The sequence below is a fragment of the Triticum dicoccoides genome, chromosome 3A (assembly GCF_002162155.2).
Source record: "Triticum dicoccoides isolate Atlit2015 ecotype Zavitan chromosome 3A, WEW_v2.0, whole genome shotgun sequence".
Classification (NCBI taxonomy): Eukaryota; Viridiplantae; Streptophyta; class Magnoliopsida; order Poales; family Poaceae; genus Triticum; species Triticum dicoccoides.
Window position 1 is genome coordinate 254095957 of NC_041384.1, and position 11949 is coordinate 254107905.

Consider the following 11949-nt stretch of genomic DNA (forward strand, 5'->3'; position numbering starts at 1 on the left):
GATGCTCTCCAGCAGCACCTTGTCAGCATTGACCTTCTCCGACAAGGTCTTCTCCCGCTCCTTGGTGGCCTCCAGCGTCTGCATCAGCGTGGCCATCTTCAACTCCAGGACCGCATTGGAATCCTTGGCGGCGCTGAGCTCCTTGCCCCTCTCAGCGAGAAGACCTTGCAGCTCACCGTGGGCGGCAGCATCCTTCTCACGCTCACGCTTGAGCGCGGCAAGCTCCTCGCCGCTCTTCCCGATGTTGGCCTCCAGCTGCGCCACCTTCTCCTCCAGCTCTTTCTTGGCAGCCTCTGCGATTGCGGCAGCGTCCTTTGCCTCCTTGAGCGCCCCGCCAAGTGCTTGCTCGTGCTCGGCGAGCTCCTCCTCGTCGCTGTCGAGGTTGGCCTTCCGCTGCACCAATTCGCCTTCTCGCGCGGACTGCTTCTCGGCGGCCAGCCTTTGTTCCTCCTAAGCTTCGGCCTTCTCGAGAAGGAAGGTCGTGCGCTCCTCGTCGAGTCGCTCCCGCTCCTGTGTCAGGGACCGGAGAGCTTCTTGATTGTGGCCCCGGAGCTCCTCCGCGCGCTTCTCCATGTCAACTCCCGCCTTTGCGACAAGCGCTTCCCGGGAAGCTAGCTTGGCTTGCCATGCGCGGTAGAGTGACAGCAGCTTCCGCAGCAGCTGCTCCTGCTCAGTCTCGCCACTGCTGCTGCTGGGCGCATCGACCAACGACAGTCTAGCAGAGGCGAGCACCTTCCCATCAAAAGTTTCCCCCTCGACCGACGCCCTGGAGCTCGACGCCCAGGGTAGCTTGATGAAGATATCGTCATCGGCCTTCAAGTAGGCGCCAGGCTGGGGCTCCTCGGATCCCGGCTCCGCAGAAGCGGCAGAGGGATCGGCGGTCGGCGCAGCGCCTGGCGCTCCTGCGGCCTCAGGGTCATCAGTGCGATCGCCCGACCCCTCGCCGGCTTCTGCGGCGGCAGCCTTGGCGGCCTCCTCGCCGGTGGTCTCATCAGCACCGGCCCCTTCCTCGCTGGCGCCCTCTATCTCCATTGGCTCAGCAGCAGATGGGTCTGAAGAACGAAGAAGAGAGAAAAATCAATCAAAAATCCAAGAGAAGAAAATCAGAAGAAGAAGAACCCAAGGGAAAATTTTTGGGCAAGTGAATTACCTATGCCAAGATCTGCAGTTGCGGTCTCGGCCGCCGCAGGATCGGCGGTGCTGCCCCTTGCCGGAGAGTTCTCCCTTGCCGAAGAGCGCTCCCTTACCGGGAACTCCTCCCTTAGCGGCGTAGTCGAAGCAGATGGCACTTCGGGACCAGCTTTCGGGCGCTCCTGATATGGCTGCTCTGCTCCTACACAAATCAACAAGCAAGATATCAACAAAGGAAAAAGCACTCATGCGCGCCTGACAGCAGAAAGCTAACTATGAACTTACGCTGGGGGCTGCGCTGGGGGCTGTTTTGAGGAGTGGTTGCCGGGTCCGTCAAGGTGGTCTCGGACCCACCCCCTGCTGACACGGTGGGGTCATCTTCGATGACAATCACCGCGGCCTTGGCCCTCTTCGCCGCTCTCTGGGCCAGCGTCCTGAAAAGAAAGAAGTCCAGATTGAAGCAAGTCAGATACAAGATAAAAACAGCAAGATTGAAGAACTACAAGAGCACCAAGGAAACTTACTCTTCTTCCTCCTCGTCGGAGCTGAGCGCGGAAAGATCAAAGTCCGGCTCCCTTCCGGTGCGGCGAGGCAGAGGAGTAGGATCCCTTGCCCGCTTGGCGGGGGCGGTGGCGGTGGCCCGGGAAGATCCCGCTCCAGTTGCCGCTGCTGCGTGGGGCGCTCCCGCGGCAACATTGCTTGCCGCGGTAGAGCGTGTCGCACGGCTTGGCGGCTGTTGACCCGGCTGCCGCCCCGCTACGTCCGCGGCCCTGCGAAGACGCCTTCTTGGCGGGGCCGGGGGGCTCCGCCTGCGGCAAGCCTTCTGAAGGCTCGGGCTCTTCCTCGTCGGCCTCGCTCGGCTCAGCTTCAGAACCGGCATGCTCTTCCTCGCCAATGAACTCCGTGCGCTCGGCGAGGTTTGCCGCCTCTGCAGCCTCCGCCTCCTCCACAGTGAACCCAAACGCGCTCGCGGCAGCTGCGGCCGCAACCTCTTCCTCCCTAGTGGCGATGCGCTGCAGCTCCTCATCGGTGGTGTCACGGGTGAGGCTCTTCTGCTCGTCAGCGTGGACCGGCACTTCTTCCAAGTTGTCGAAGAACGCTTGCACGACGTCATCCGCAGGCTCTTGCCAAGTTGGAACGATTCCGTGTGAATCGCACAACGGCATCATGGCGCGGATCCGGTCAAGCGAAGAATTGTTGCACAATGGAACGACGCCCCTCGGCAGCATGAATGGGTGCTGGGGGTCGCGTTTGAACAACTCCAGGAGCATTGCATCCAGCTCCAAGACGGTGAAGTTGTAGTTGAGGCCCGGCCGCAGCCTCATGATGTCCGCCGAGTTCTTGAATTCCCAGGCGGGCCTCCCCCTCTCCTGCAGGGGGGCGATGCGGCGGCGGAGGAAATCTGCGCCTACAGCGCCTACAGTGAGCCCGGCAAGCCTGAGGTGAAGGATCCTAGTAATGGCGATCTTCAGCCTCTCGTCTTCTGGGGCCACGTTGCTCCAGTCATTGCCGCGCACTATTGGAGCTTGGCGCACGGTGGTGAAGGGCTGTGGATTCTCCTCGACGATCCAGCACCACTCTGCTCTCCACTCCTCCCACTTGCTGCTGAGCTCACCCTCCAAGTACGCCTCCTTATTGCCGACTCTCGAGATCCAAGCGATCCCTCCGGCAAGCGGCTCTCCTCTCTCTACCCGAGGTATGAAGAAGTGACGGAAAAGGGCAACATTGGGGTGGACTCCGACAAAGTTTTCGCACAAATGTGCGAAAACTGCCATGGTCAGAACGGCGTTGGGGGTGAAGTCAAGGAGGCGGAAGCCGTAGGTGTTCATGATATCGCAGAAGAACTCCGAGAAGGGCGGGCAGAGCCCGCAATAGAAGAACAGCGCGAAGAATGGGTACCCGTTTGGAGCCAGTTCCGAAGCAGCGGCCGGGAGTACCCTCGTGCGCGGATGCGCCCGCGTCTCCGTCGCCCAAAAGAGGTAGAAGTACTCCCTCAGCTCCTTCATGCCGAGCTGGGGGGAGAAGATCGCCCGCTCCTTCCGCAGCGCTGCGAGCCGCTGCGCCTCGGCCGACTTCACGCCCTTTCCCTTGTTGGCTTTCGGAGCCATGGCGGAGGTGGTGGGGGAGGTCGACGGTGTTGGTGATGCTGGTGGCAATGGGGGGCGGAGCGCTGCTCTCTCGGCTTCGAGAAGAAGGGGGGGGCGGCGGAGGTTCGTGAAGATGGAGTAGTAGCAACCAACGAGGGGGAACGAACTGCCCCTGTTTGCTCTGCTTATAAAGAGGGACGGGGCGGACGTTTCGCCCTTCCGAATAAAGAACCACCCATGATCTCTCCCACGATGCCGCATTCAACGCGTGCCGTTAGGGGAGAGCGCGGTGGATACAGAGCGAGATTTGGCGTGGCCCAGTCCACATGTGCCCGTGCCCTGTCTTGGGCCTGGCCCAACAGCGCTCGGCACCGTGTCTGGCCCAGGCCCGGGGGCTCCTGTCGGTGTACTAGAATAGGGGTACCCTAGTACCTCGAACTTGTGCACGGGCAGTTGCATCACCCCGCGGCAAGGCTTGCCGGGCTAACACCAAGATCCTCTGTGGTTCCCTTGGAGCCATTCAAGAACAAAGTATTTAAGCTCAGGAGACAAGGCCCCGGCAAGAGGAGCTTGCCGGGAAGGCCAACCGAGGCACTTCAAGGAACTTGCCGCGATGCGCCACGCGCTCCGGCAAGGCAACAAGGCCCCGGCAAGAGGAGCTTGCCGGGAAGACCAACCAAGGTACCTCGAGGCCCGGTGAGCGACAAGCCTCCGGACCCGACAAGATAACAGCAGCGGCAAGGCGCTTGCCGCGGCAGGCGGCCACTCTGTGCCCACGCTCCAGCGCATCCACCAACGTGTCGCTCTGGGGGCCTCTCCAGGCGCGCGTGGCGGGAGGCTGTGTAGCCAGCGGTGCGCAGTGGCATGCGAAGCTGACAAGATCGCCATCGTGGCGAACGGTGGCGCCCCTAACGGTCCTTTTCTACACTGTTTGGGCGACTCAGACGGGCATTAATTCCCTTGTCCCCTGCCGTCAGGGTTAGGTAGGGTGCACTGTACAAGTAACTATATCAACCACCTCACTTTTTACATTTGTACCCTTCTCTGCATTGCCACCTGTCGGTGACCCCTTTAGCGTATAAAAGGAGGCCCATGCGCAACGTAGAGGGGGTTCGGTTGGACTGGTTCGCGAAGTTCGACTCATTCGTAACCCGGAAAAACACTACGCTCTCTCTCTAGAGCAAGAACACAAGATAATCAAACAAGCAGTAGTAGGAGTGTTATCTCTTCGGAGAGCTCCGAAGCTGGGTAAACTGCTCGTGTGCTTCGCCTCGATCTGCTCTTCGTGCGATCTCGGCCCCCCCGCCGAACCGAAAGGGGCCCGGTCCGCCGGCCCCATAGGTGTTCGTGGATCAGTTTCCCCCAACACTTTGTCAATTTTCTGAGCTTCCCTGATTCTGTCCATCAAAGTTGACTGAATTTCCAACGCTGCTACATAGCCTCTCGGAACTATTTCCAAACATAGTTCACGAAGATTTTCTGCTAACTCCTTGGGTATTTCTCCCGTCATTAACGTATTGACATGGCTCTTGCGGCTTAATGCGTCAGCTACTACATTAGCCTTCCTGGGATGATAATGCAATTTCATATCATAATCTTTGATAAGCTCCAACCATCTCCTTTGTCTGAGATTCAACTCCTTTTGTGTGAAAATGTACTTCAAACTCTTGTGATCCGTGTACACCTCACAATGATTTCCAATGAGGAAATGTCTCCATGTCTTCAATGCATGCACTACGATTGCTAACTCCAAATCATGCGTAGCGTAATTCAATTCGTGAGGCTTCAGTTGTCCTGAAGCATATGAAACAACTCTCCCTTCCTGCATAAGCATTGCTCCAAGTCCTCTACGTGAAGCGTCGCAATACACCTCATAATCCTTGGTTTGATCTGGCAAAATCAACACTGGTGAGGTAACCAAGCGTTTCTTCAACTCCTGGAAACTAGCCTCACACTCCTCAGTCCATTTGAACTTAGTATCCTTCTTCAGCAACTCCATCATAGGCTTTGCAATCTTTGAGAAATTCTCAATAAATCTCCGGTAGTATCCTGTGAGTCCCAGAAAACTCCGGATCTCTCCAACTATTGTTGGTGCTTCCCACTTGGTCACGGTTTCAACTTTAGCGGGATCTACTGCTATGCCTTCTCCAGATATAACGTGTCCGAGGAATCCTACTTCCTTCAACCAAAACTCACATTTGCTGAACTTGGCATATAACTGATGTTCTCTGAGCTTTCCAAGTACCAAACGCAAATGCTCCTTATGCTCCTCTTCATTCTTCGAATAAACCAGGATATCATCAATGAAAACCATGACGAACTTATCCAAAAACTCCATAAATACTTTGTTCATCATGTTCATAAAATAGGCAGGTGCGTTAGTCAGTCCAAATGACATAACGGTATACTCATATAGTCCATATCTTGTGGTGAATGCTGTCTTAGGTATATCCTGTTCTCGAATCTTCAACTGGTGGTATCCTGATCGCAAATCGATCTTGGAAAACACTTTAGCTCCTTGCAATCGATCAAACAGATCGTTGATCATTGGTAGTGGGTACTTGTTCTTGATCGTTACTTCGTTCAATCCTCGATAATCAACAACCATTCTTAACGATCCATCCTTCTACAGCACTAGAAGTACTGGCGATCCCCAAGGCGAAGAACTTGGGCGAATATATCCCTTATCCAGTAACTCCTTAATCTGCTTCTTAATTTCCACCAAATCCTTTGCGGGCATCCTATATGGTCTCTTTGATATTGGCCCAGTGCCTGGCAATAGCTCAATCAAAAACTCAATGTCTCTATCCGGTGGCATTCCTGGCAACTCTTCGGGAAATACATCAGGAAAATCCTTTACCACTGGTACTTCCTCCTGCACAACTCCTGTTAGGCAATTTACTTGTGTCCTCTTTGGTACATGCCGGGATACATACTTGATCCTTCTCCCTTCTGGTGTGGTAAGCAAAATTGACTTACTAGCACACTCAATATTCCCTTCATACTTTGATAACCAATCCATGCCTAATGTCACATCCAATCCTTGAGATTCCAATACTTTTAGGTCTGAGGGAAAAACATAGTTACCAATCCTTAATGGTAACCGATCACACCATAGACTAGCCACATATTCTGCTCCTGGCGAGGTTACTAACATGGGTGACCTAAGGGCTTGGGTTGGTAGGTTATACTTATCCACAAATCCCCTTGAGATGTATGAATGCGACGCACCAGTATCAAAAAGAACGAGTGCAGTAAATGACTTAACCAAAAACTTACCTATTACTGCATCGGGCCGAGCTTCAACCTCCTCCATGCTAACGTGGTTCACCTGTCCCCTGTTGAAAGGGTTCGGCTTCTTTCCAGAGCTTCCATTGCCGTTTTGGCCTTCAGGACATTCATTTGCATAATGTCCCGGCTTCGAACACTTATAACAAGTGACATGGCTCAAGTCCTTCTTGGCTGGGGTTGATGGGGTGTTGCGGTTCTGTCCATTGCTTCCTCCATTCCCATTACCATTCTTGGTGCCATTGTGATTATGCGAGCTACCTACTCCATGGGTATGCTGAAAATGTCCTCCCGGCCTAGGGGTAAAACGTGGCTTCTGCTGAGCTCCTGAATTATACTTTCCTTGTCCATACTTCCTCTTGCGGTTCTCAATTCGCTGCTGCTTCCCTTCAATCATAAGAGCACGGTCTACCAACTCCTGGTAGTTGTTGAAGGTGGCTACCATCAACTGCATACTCAACTCATCATTCAATCCTTCCAGAAACTTCTCCTGCTTAGCTGCATCCGTAGCAACGTCATCTGGGGCATAACGTGCTAGCTTACTAAACTCCTCCACATACTGGCCAACTGTCCGTCCTCCTTGGCGCAAGTTACGAAACTCACACTTCTTCATGGCCATTGCTCCTGCTGAAACATGGGCAGTACGAAAAGCCTGCTGAAACTGGTCCCATGTGACAGTGTCGACTGGGAAGGTGGTTGTGAAATTCTCCCACCAGGATGCTGCGGGTCCTTCTAACTGATGTGCGGCACACTTAACCTTCTCCACATCTGTGCATCCTGCTGTGGTCAACTCCCTAGCTATCTTGCGGAGCCAATCATCTGCTACTATCGGCTCAGTGCTACTGGAAAACACCGACGGATTTAGCCTAAGAAAACGGGCTAAGTGTTCAACAGGTGGGGGTGGTGGTGGGTTGTTGTTATTGTTCCCCTGATTCTGATTCTGAACTAGCAACTGCATCAAGGTGTTCTGCTGCTGGATCAACTGGGGGAGCTCCGGCGGAAAGGAAAATCCGGGGTCACGTCTCGGAGGCATCTGAGGGTTTTAGAAAAGACGAGATATAAGAATAGAGGGGGTCTAAAGAGAAAACACTACCATATGCACATGAGGCAAAAGCACACAATTTCACTTCAATCAATCAAACAAAGGCATACAATCGATCTAACTATCGCAAAGTGCTCGGACTACTATATTTACATGGTGGACTACTACTACTGATGAGGTGGTCTACTAGAAATATTCTACGGTTGTAGACTCCATGATATCTGCTCCTGCTTCATCAACATAGTCATCATCGCTACTATCTTGTTCCGAGTCGGTGCCGTCAATGATGATGTAGTCTTCCGGGCTAATCTCCTTGGGTTCTTCGTCTTCATCTACGGGCATAGGGCCTCCCATAAATACCGCTATCTTCATAGTTAGGTCGGCATTCTTATCCAGCAATACTTCAATTTCTTCTTCATAATCTTCACGTGTAGCCTTGAGTTCTTCCTCCAGTTCGTTGATTCTAGTCTTAGCCTTCTTCAGATCTATCATGTCGGCGCACATCTGATTCTCCTGTCGTCGAATGTGCTGGTTTAACTCCTGGATAAAAGCTGCGATTGATCTATCCTTCCTGGTGCTAATCATCTCCCAGTGTTCATCTCGGCACCCACAAATCTGGTAGATAGTATCCTTAAGATCCTTGCGGTAGACTTCTCCAATGCGTCCCATGGCGATGTGAGCTACCATACTCTTTCCTAGACTCCAAGTTGGTGCATCAAAAGAAAACTCTATGGGCCCAGTGACTGGCATGAACGTCCTTCCTGGAACTTGAACTTGAATCATCCAGCGCTCTTCTTCAGGTAAAGTGGCGTTGTAGATTCCCGTGAAGCTTGGTACTCCTATGTTCAGGTATCTAGTGACTTCCTTCAAGTGGCGTCCAAAGGGTGTATCTTCATCTGGTTGTGTGAATTTGTTCTTTGCATCCGCCATCCTAAAGAGTAGAAAAGATGAGAAGTCAGAAGAGAAGAGAGTGAGTAGTGATCTAGGTCTTTAGCTTAGTGGTCGTGTCCTACAGTCAGCGTGTGCTCTGATACCATCTCTGTAGCGACCAGACCTCAACCAGTCTGATCTCTGTGCTCCGGTGTCATCCCTGGATCAGTAATGCTGACACCACACAGTACTCGAAGGATTTATAGCAGAGTAGAAATCACGCACTTCTTACATCGAGTGTCTCAAAAGAGAACTTATTACAATAAATATGGCTTAAGGCCATCTAATAACGATAACAGCGGAAGGCTTGGAAGATAAGTGAGTCCATCAACTCCAACGGTATCACTGAGTATAGAACCACGACCTAAAAACTCCTTAATCGTCGTCTGAAAAGTCTGCAACATTAACGTTGCAGCCCGAAAACGGGTCAGCACATGGAATATGCTGGCAAGGTAACACATAGAGAGTAATGGAATGAAACAGCTATACTATATGCATATTTGGCTGGTGGAAAGCTCTATGGTTATAGTTTTTGCGTAAAGCCAATTTTTCCCTACTTCAAAGGAATAAATTTAATTACTATCATGGTGGTTGTTAAACATTGAGAATGGTTGACAACATTCTCAATCCCAATTAAAGTAACATCATTAAACCCAACAAAATTAACTTTAGAGTAACATGTTGAGATTCACATGAAAATCCAAGTACTAGATACTCAAGATGTCCATAACCGGGGACACGGCTAACCATGATTAGTTTATTACACTCTGCAGAGGTTTGCGCACTTTTCCCCACAAGACTCGATCGCCTCCGTTTGGTTTCTCGCACTACAGGGTGTTTGAGAAGACGGATGACCGAGACATAGTCTTTCAGAAGTGCTAGCACCTTACGATCGGGTAGACCGTACCACCTACATCCCCTACATCTGCTAGTCTATCACTGTAAGAGTTCGCACAACTTAGTCAACTATGCCAGAGCCCATAATGGCTTGTGGCTGCACACAGAAGTTTCTAGTATGAATAATCTCATGATCCCTTTGAGCCTGGGTGGCGGTCCAAAAGAAAAATAGGCAAGTCCTGGAAACCCCAGGTGCCTCAATCCACCCAGATGTGTGTTTAAGTTGCCACCTTAGATAAACCATTAATTATCAATCTCACATCTGTCATGGATTTCACTCACCCAATCCACATCTACTAGCATAGCATGGCATAATAAGCAAACGTAGAAGTAACTCCCAAAGGTTTGATAATAAATAGGTAATAGGTACTACCTCATCTACTTCCCATCCCACAATTTAATTAGATCCTAATCATGCAATGTGTGAGAATTGATCTAATGCAATAAAACTGGGTTGTAGAAAAAGGTATGATCAAAGTGTTACTTGCCTTGCTGATGATCCGCGAAACCTAGAGATTCAACGTAACAGGCGGCGCACTCCGGGTATTCTATCGCAGACAAACAAACAAGCATACAATAAGTACTCATCTAATGCACAGGTAAAACTCAAATAGAAATCTAACCAGAAAGTTCAACTTAAGAACCCTGGTTGGCAAAAAGAATTAAATCGAACGAAACAAAAGAAGTCAAACGGCGAAAGAAAACAACTTTGTTCTAGTAATCTGGATCTAAGTCAAATTTTACAGTAGCAAAAACATGTTTAAGTTCATTATTCGGAAAGAGGGTTTCGAGACGAAACTCTAGGCACTTGAATTGCCTGATTCCGATAAACGAGCGAAAAGTTATACTAAAACGAAAATTGGATCAGAAAATAACCGCGAAAAAGCCGACGAAAAAGAAAAACGACGAACAGATTTTTTTAATAATTCCGCTCGTAAGAAAAAATAAAAAGAAATACTAAACGGACTCCAAAAATCACGAAATAAATTTTCTTGGGTTTCTAAAATCAAGCCCGATAAAGTGAACATTTTTCTGGGCCCAAACTACAAATTTGAAAAACGCGCATTTTTCCTAAATTCAAATATAAATACCGAAAAACTCCGAAATAAATCTTATTTGATTTTTTTATTAAATCCTCAATATTTCTATATTTTGGGAAAGTCATTTTATTCCCTCTCTCATATTTTTGTAATAGAAATAATTGATGATAAAATAAATAAAATCAAATGATCCTGTTTACATAATTTGAGAAAACTCAAATATGTAAATAACAAAATCCCCAACTCTCTCCGTGGGTCCTTGAGTTTCTTAGGATTTTCTAGGATCAAAACCAAAAGCAAAATAAAATATGATATGCATGATGACCTATTGTATAACATTCCAAATTGAAAATTTGGGATGTTACAAGAGCTAGCCTGCTTACAACTAGCCCTGTTCGACATAATTTCCCGTGCGTAGATGCCCGTGCATTGCATGGAACACCAAGATTGGGGGTGGATGGCTCCGGCAGTGGCCATCGCGCCAGATTTTTCCATGGCCTTCTACTCCTAAATGTGGTGGGGAGGAGATGAGGCTGATTGTGAGAGACAAGGAGTTGTTTGTAAATAGGGAACAAGTGTGGGCATCTTTTTGCAAAAATCGAGAAGCTTGGTTTGTAAGCGTCAGATCTAGATCCGACGGCTATTGGTGAAAGATGGGAGGCACAACATCATCACCAACTCAGGACCTGTTTGACTCGCAGGATTTTGAAAACGCAGGAATAGGACACGGCAATATTACAAGTTTCAAACTGATATTACAAATGTTAGGAGTAATGCTGCACCTACGAAGAGGGAATTACTAGGAAGTTTACGTAAGAACTTTCGTTACTTTATGTGGATGCAGCATTATCGTACAAACTAAAATCCACCGCCCTGACAAGTCACTAATGGGCAAATAAGTTTTTGAGTCTCGGGCCATTTGATGTTTCAAAAACAAATTTAGCTTCTGCGGAGACTTTGTCATTTAGGCTTAGACGCTTGCGGTGATCAGCACGCCATTCATTGTTGTGCCAGCGAACGCCAAACCTCATTAGCTTGAGCACACTTGCCTCCAGAACAAAGAACCTGGCCAATTTAATCTCAGATGTGCTGCCTCGGTAGTCGATCAAATCAGTTTCTGTAAGATGGAGATCAAGGCATTCAATGAGATTGTTATAGTGCAGCACATTTTTCACTTTTGGGTCTTTTTTTATCTGCAAAAGAAGATAACATATTAGAGCAGCTGGCTGCATAAGATTGCCGTGTCATTAAGAGGTACCAATATCATTCGCTCATACGATAGGTTTGGCCGGCTAGTGATGCTAGTGATATTTTTTCACACTCTATCTCTCTCTCTCTCTCTCTCTCTCTCTCTCTCTCTCTCTTTCTGTTTCCTCTCATTTAACTAGGAGCACATGAAGAGCTTGGGCATTTGTTGCCTTCCACTATGTGGACGATGCCATATTTCGCAAAAGTATGCCACATAACACACATTGATGTCAAATCAAAAGATTTTGGCACTGCTCTCGCGATGTGAGAGAGTTGGCACTGCTGT